Source organism: Crocodylus porosus, unplaced genomic scaffold (genome assembly GCF_001723895.1).
Source record: "Crocodylus porosus isolate Cpor-Errol unplaced genomic scaffold, CroPor_comp1, whole genome shotgun sequence".
In the NCBI taxonomy this organism is placed as follows: domain Eukaryota; kingdom Metazoa; phylum Chordata; order Crocodylia; family Crocodylidae; genus Crocodylus; species Crocodylus porosus.
This window is the reverse complement of record NW_017728915.1, coordinates 17,321,889-17,329,516: the sequence shown is the minus strand read 5'-3', so window position 1 is coordinate 17,329,516 and position 7,628 is coordinate 17,321,889. Positions and strand designations below refer to the sequence as shown.

At 40.1% G+C, this 7,628-nt stretch overlaps 1 long non-coding RNA gene across 1 annotated transcript in view; it reads left to right on the top strand.

Annotated features, from left to right (window-relative positions):
• The window catches only part of LOC109310790, a 19,966-nt gene extending 17,011 nt beyond the window's left edge, over nt 1-2,955 (top strand). The window contains exon 3 of the long non-coding RNA XR_002101317.1: nt 2,945-2,955. This is a non-coding gene — a long non-coding RNA (uncharacterized LOC109310790). The remainder of the gene's footprint in view (nt 1-2,944) is intronic.
• The last annotated feature ends 4,673 nt before the right edge of the window (nt 2,956-7,628 follow it).

The window sequence follows — 7,628 nt, the reverse complement described above, 5'->3', positions numbered from 1 at the left end:
GTGGGTGTGTGTGGGGGGTTGTGGGGGGGTGTGGTGAGGTTTTTGAGGGGATCTGTGGGTTTTGTGGGGCAGATGGCTGTGAGAGTGTGTATGGGCAGTGTGGGGTTTGGGAGAGCTTCTTGCTGGGACACAGCAAAATCCTGGACATTTGATCACATTTTAAAAAAACCACCCAGACTGAGATCAGAGGATCTAGAAAGAGGACATGTCCAGGAAAACCCAGACATATGTTAACCCTTCACTGAGGCAGCCGTGCTGGAGCAGCTTGGGGATGCAGCAGCCAGAGATGCTCTGATCAGCTGCCAAAGCATCTTTTTGGAGGACCCAGCCTCCAATTGCTTCTGGGCATGCTCTGAGAGCATACCCTGCACCTCTTTTTTCCAGCACATTTTTTTTTGATACTGAGATTTCCCAGTATCAAATTTAGAGTCTGTGCTGCAAATATGCAGTACAGGGAACATTTTCTCATGTGTGGGTACCTTCTGTAGCATCTCAAACTCCTTTGAGATGCCACAACACACACATGCATACTCGTGTGGATGCTGCCATAAAGTCCTTCTAAAGTATCCCTTTAGGGAACAGGCCAGTAGCAGATAAATTGAGGTAAATCTATTTATAAAAAGAGTATGTATGCCCCTTTTGTTTAGCATAGCAGCACTGGGTACATTGCAAAGTGGCTATGTATGGATTTGGATTTCCATACATTATACAAGAGAAGAAAAATTATCCCAGTCATAGAATTACAGAAATTTCAGATAAACAACATTTACTTATAACATCATTTAGTCTAGTGGGGGCCAACATTTTTGGCCAATGTGCCACACATTCGCCCCACACCCCTCCCAAATGTCACTGATCCTCTTACACTGCCTGATTTGCTGCTTTGCTTTCTGCTTCCTGCCCTATCTGCTGCTTGTGCCTGTCTTTTCCCTGATCTACAATGTGCCACACACACAGGTTGTGTGTTACACTTGTGGCACCCATGCCACATATTGGCCAACTGTAGTCTAGTCCATCCCTTTGCCAGGGCAGAGTAGCTTCCTGGCAATACTTTTAGTGCTTTATCCATTTTAAAGTTTCTCAACTGACAGGGTTTCAACAAATCCTCTTAAAAGGCTATCCCACAATCTCTTCTCTGATAGTCCGCCTTTGCTCTATTTCATCCTATTATTTCAACCCCATGGGCCACCTTAAATAATTATTCTCTCTTCTTGGTCTTTATGTCCTTCAGACACTTAAAGATGCTTATCATTGATCCTTCATCTTAAAGCTGATTACAGGAAAAGAAAGCAGGTTGAGCTGTACAGAAGATCACCTCCAGGGCAGGATGTCTGGGAATACAGTGTTTTCCTAAAGATAAATTATCCCTTTGTAAACAAAATGTATTGGAATTGCAAAATATTAGAGGCATTCATACATTTACACCTTTTTCCATTTGTCTGGGTATGTATGCGGAAATTTTGATTGGTCTGTTCAGTTAGTTTGAGTAGCTGCACTTGGAAAAGAATAATTGGGATGTCATAATAATATTGTACTTAGCCTCATCCAGGAGGTATAGCAATCCTTCTCAGGGGACTAAGCACTCCGTTGTTAATTGCTTATTAATCCTGCTTGATCCAGTGCTATCAAGAGACTGGACACACGTCTGTTAACAAATAGTCAACTACCTTGCTTAAATTGTTCTCTACTAGAAGTACTGCAGTAATTTACTACACACATACATTCCTTTGTTGAAGGTATAATTGTTACCTAGCAGCGATGGTTCTTATTGTTTCCTTGTTATCACTGTTATTGCTTATTCCTTGAAATTGCGGATTTTTCTGTATAAAGAAGCTTTTAGCTGGCAAGCTCAAGTGAACAAATTACACTAGTCTATAGACATTTTTGTATTAGGAAGTTACTGCATTTTTGGCTGTTTGTGATGCTTTTATCTGTTTCCACAGGTATTGTATATACTAAGCAGTTATAGCTAATAAATTATTTAGTCAGACATCAACATATCCTGACATTACTTGTGTAAAAGCAGACCTTCAAAAAGAAAATATAACACATTAACAAAAAATATTTCTCCTAAACAGCCTGTTAAAAAGAAACTGCATAGCTTTTTGAAATAATATCTGATGGCTCCAGATAAAGATTACAACTAGCACAAAACTAGAAAAGTATAAACCAGATTTTTTATTTTAATAAACTGTTTTAAGGCTCGTTGTCTTTAGGAGTCATTTAGGATCTCTCACTTTTCCTCTTTTCCTAATACATTGGAAGCTTTCCTGACTGTATCTCTAAAGCTCCACTTCCAAATTCTTTGGAGCAATTAAATTGACTATTGGAATATATTTACAAATATGGGGTAAAAAAACAAAGAAACTAGTAAAGTAACATAAATAGCAGCTGAGCAATAAACTCCCTATAAGTTATACTTGTTGAATTTAGTCTCTTAGGGCATTTATACACACTTCAGAAGGGGGGGCACTTTAATTAGAGTGGCTCCAAGAGCCACTCTAATTACAGTGCCTGGGAGTGTCATGTATATAAGCACCCCTGTGCTGAAAAATGGTGGCAGGGGCACTTCTACTAAAGCTTGTTGAACAAGCTTTAATTAAAGTACCCCAGCCACCATTTTTCTGTGTGGGGATGATGAAACACATGGCACTGGAGTCTGCTGGAGTACCATATTTACAGCGCATCAGACAGCCTTGCTTCATGTGTATAGAAGCCCTTATTTTTTAACCTTAGAATAACTAAGTCAATTATGATTTCTTCCCCTATGTGTCATTCAGACAGATTTACTCAGATTTTTGTGTGGATTCATCATGATCATATCTACTATAAAATTTTATGCTCCCCACTTAAAACTAAAGGGTGATTGTTATAATTAGCCACAAGTGATGCAGTCTTGGCCCCACATAGATTCATAGATTGTAAGGGCTGGAAGGGACCTCAGAAAATCATCAGATCCAGCATCCTGCACCAAGCAGGAAAGATGACTGGGGTCAGGTGACCCCATCAGAGTGACCATCCAGTCTCCTCTTGAAGATTTCCAGGGTAGGTGATTGCACCACCTCAGGAGGGAACCTATGCCATGGTCTGAACCCCCAGTTGTGTAGTAGTTTTTACTAATGTTGAGCCTGAAACAGCTCCTGATCCCAGCTCCAGCTCCCAGGTGAACAGTTGTTCACCAAGCCCTTGATGTATGCCTCTGATGTAGCTACCGAGTCCCCCCCTCAGCCTTCTTTTTTTCAGGCTGAAGAGTCCCAGATCCCTCAGCCTTTCCTTGTATGGCTTGCCGCACAAGTCTCTGATTATACCGGTGGCCCTGATGTCAATTGAACCTGTTGACTTCAGGGTGGGCCAAGGTTTGCTCTCTGTACTATTTCTGTTCTCTAATTGAATACAGTTTTTCCAAACAAGAGGAAGATATTTGAGAAGACATTCAGGTTTTGCATGTTTAAAAAGATGTTGCATTTCAGCATACCTAGAAAATGTTAACCTTTTTATTTTTTCTGTGTCATGTGAGCCTTACCAGAGGCGTCAGTCCAGGAATGGTTAGGCTCTTTTAAGAATTATTGCCTAGGCACAGCGTATATTTAATTTTTATCTCTTTGCATTCACATGCATTAACCATGTGTGTATGAGCCACTAACTGTGAAAAAATCCAGTCAGGTCTTTGGCTGACATAACAGCCTCTGGGATCTGATACGAGGTTTTCAGAAACCTGTTCCTCTGCTGTGTCACCAGTGTCTCATCCCATATGTCACTGTGTATATGTTGAATATGTAGTAAATTTAGCATTACACGTTTTGACATGAGGCATGAAAGTATTAAATGCCTTCTGAATGTTGTGGCTGGCAACATCTTAGATTATGGGGCTCTATGTTAATGTGCCCCAGTTTGTGATAGCCTCAGTCTCTGGATTATAGTGTAGCAACAATGTTAGCCTTCAGCCCCCACTTAAAAAAAATAAAAGAAACTCACAAAGCCATGCAAATCAAATCTTTTCAGGCCTTTTTATTGGAATTTTCAGTCCCAACAGTGCTGATCTGAAATGCTTGTGGCAACCTAGAGAAATAATTAGGAAAGTTTTAATTTATGCTTTTTTACCATTGGTTAAATGTTGTATGAAATAAGAATGTAATATGCATTGAGTAAATTCCATTATTTAGAGGTTAAAAACAGGGCCCGTCATGTATTGAAAAGGCACATGAAGGAAAATTTCTTGGTCTTTCAGTGATACCATTGGCTTTTGATTTTTCAAATTGCTTCAACAAGCAGAGCCATTGGCACCTGCATTGTTCTTGAATCCCAATAGGAATCATTTCACTAGCTTCTTTGTATCAGAATAACGTGCATGTTTAAAATAAAAACAGACCTTCCTTCAGTTAGTTGTTCTAACTTCTCTGAGCTCTGCTAACTACCATAAACAGTCTCATCCAGTTTCTTTTCACTAGGGCTTTTCCATTCTTAGAGTTTGAAAACTGAAGTAAACTTTTTAAAATTCTGAAGTGACCTGAGAGATTAACTAACATATTAAAAAATGTTGAACATTCACTGTTGTGAGGCTTATGTGACCTGCATAGTTAATTCCCATTTTCAAAAGTGATTTAGGCCCTAGAAATTAGCATAATTTAGGGCTTAAATTACATATTACACACAAGTGTAACATGTAAGTGCCATTAGACAACACTAATAATGACACTTAAAATGCAAGTTTATGCACATTAGTGGTAATTAATTAATGGTAAGTACCCTATAAGCACCTCAGAGTTGCATCTCTTCAGACAAGGGTTTACCTTTGGGCTATGCTGCCCAGTTTGTGTTAGGGTAACTTAGTCTGCTCCATGTAAATAAAACAAGCAATATGCAATCCTCCAGGCTGCACTACTCCCAGTCCCCCTTCCCCACCCCCCCGACCTTCCCACAAAGAGCAGAGATAAAGTCTAGGTGTCCACACCCCTGCTTGCCAGCTGGCTAGTGATAAGTCAGAGCTCTGCAAGGAAGAAACTGTATTAACATGCAACCGCTCACAGCAGGTTCTAACTTTAACACCTATTAAAATTCCACAGATTTAGTATGGTCTAAATCTAATGTGCAACTTCACTCTGAGGCTCCTAAATGCCTAAACCGCTTTTGAAAGGTGGAGTGTAAATTCCTAAGTCACTTAGGTGCATTTGAAAATATTACCCCAGGACATTCCTTGAAATAACTATATCCAGGCATTAAAACCATTTAACATACGTTGCATCTACTGGAGGTATGCACAAACATTTGGGGAGGATAGGGGGAGGTTAGACTGAGTTAAAACTAGCCACCTGATCTAAGGTAAATTGGGATGGGGGGGCTAGCAGGAGGGCTTGGGTGGATGGGGAGGTAAACAGGGTCTCTGGGCAGCATGAGGGGGGCAGGCAGGTTCTGCCATGGGATTGGTGAGGTTTGGAAGAGTTTGACAGGTGTGGAGGGCAAGCAGGGACTGGGAGGGTTTAGTGGGATTTGGGGGCGGGCTGGCAGAGTCCTTGGGGAGAGGGCCTTGGGGGGATGGGAGGGCAGTCTCCCACTCCAGACCAGAAGCTATTTTTTTCTCCCCAGCTCCCCACCCCTCAGAGAAACAATTCCCCCACCATAGCAACCCTACTGCCCCGATCCTGCCTGCCCCTCCCACCTGTTGCATCCAGTAACATTAAATTAAGCCTTGTATCAAGTGTCAATTCCATGACTAAGACACAGTTACTCCTTAACTAATTAAAAAAACATTAAGCCTTTCACAGTTACTATTCTACTACTGTGGTTAGTCAAAAGCAATACAGCATGCTCATTCCCCCCAAAGTAAAATTAATTTGAAGACCCTGGGTCTCCTACATCTGGTGTCTGTGCAGGGTAGAATTTTCTTGGATTGCTGTCAGGATCTCTTTGGGAGGGGCTCCAAAGTGCAAGCTTTTTTTGACTTACATACTGCATTTTCTATCATATAATTAGATTAAGCTACTCCCTACAATGCATATTAATAAGCCTATTTCCACTTAACATATATGATTAATCTTAACTCAAATTTCTGAGTTTTAGATACCTATTTCATTCTGAGGTGGGGATCAGTTACGCTGCCAATTGTTCCTCTTTCCCAAGTGAAATTTCCTTATTTTGCTTGGCCCGTTTCCTGTTTTGGATCCAGACAAAATATCTCCAGACTTCTTTTTCTTTGCCAAGAATGGATCATAGTCAAAGTGACCCTCAGTCATCTCTCATTGCTGAGTTGCAGCATTGCAGCTTGGTTGAAACCAAGGTTAAATTTGCCAGCTCAGAGATTCATGCTAAGCAGAGTTAACAGAAGGAAACCCTAGGCCCACAGTCCTCTGGGTCCCAACACACCACTCTGACTTATTTTGATCAGCTCCCAGTACTGGTGAACACTAGTAAAAATGGCACCAGAAGTGGCTTGTGGAAAGGGGTGGGGTTTGGTGAGCTCATGGGAGGGGATGGTCTTCCCAGTGGGAAAAACACAACCCCAGGGCTGGGGCTAGTATCTGGGCTTTCCCAGCCTCAGGACTGCACTAGGAACTGTATAGAAATTAAGTTAGATCAGTCTTACTTGACCTGATCTAAGTTAGATTACCTCAGAGGTACAGTTAACTTAGTTGGGTCAGCCATTTTTAGACTGATCTAGCCTTCCTGAACCTCTGTACAGTTCGTACTTAGATCAACTTAACTAGGGATTTAAATGTAAGGTCTGCTCCTCAGTGAACACAGTTAGATTGAGTGATGATTTTTAACATAATCTAACCTCCCCCTAACCTTCCTGAGCATTTGTACCTAACCTAGATGTTTAGTATACTGGGATCTGTGAGACTGAAGAAGCAATAGAGAATCATATCTATATTGGTCAGAATCTAGTTCTGCATGATTAATGTTGCTTAAGTATATTGGTTTGTTCTATTCTAGATCAAACACTTTTTATCATTCCCAAACAAAAGTTGAAAATATGAAATGTAAACAAAATGGCCTGAATGTACATCCCTTTTCATGGGAATATTAGCATGTTTTCTGCCTTTCTACCCAGATTAAACTGAAAATAGCCATGCAAGATCCTGGAACTCCCATTTGCGGCTACAAAGGACTTTTTTAAAACTTATAATTCATGGCTGCTTGCAGTTGTTATTAGAACAGATCAGAATTATTTTTGTTTGACAAAACAAATTTTGTTGGAAAAGAATTCATTGAAATGTCGGAGGGGATCTGTTTTGATGAATTTGTCATTTCAGAAAAAAAAAATCCTGAATAAAAATAGTGGATTTGCACAATGACGTCTCTACATTCCACATAGAGGTAGTTCATTTTTGAAGTACAAAACATTTCAGTGAAAACTGTATTTCAAAATTGAAACATCTAGATAAAAAGATTTAAAAGATGAAAATTGATAGGAAATATTTCCAAATGTATTGAAACATAACATTTTTATCCCACATTAATATTTTTTCTTTTGGTTCTTGAACACATACAAGCTTTTCATTGTTTTCTCTGAATTATAATGCAGTCTGCTATGGATCTTCATCCAAGGTGTGATTTTGGCTAGCATAATTCCTTCCAGTAGTCATCCAGATAATAGAATGAGAGTCCTACAGCTCTAGTAGAGTGATTCA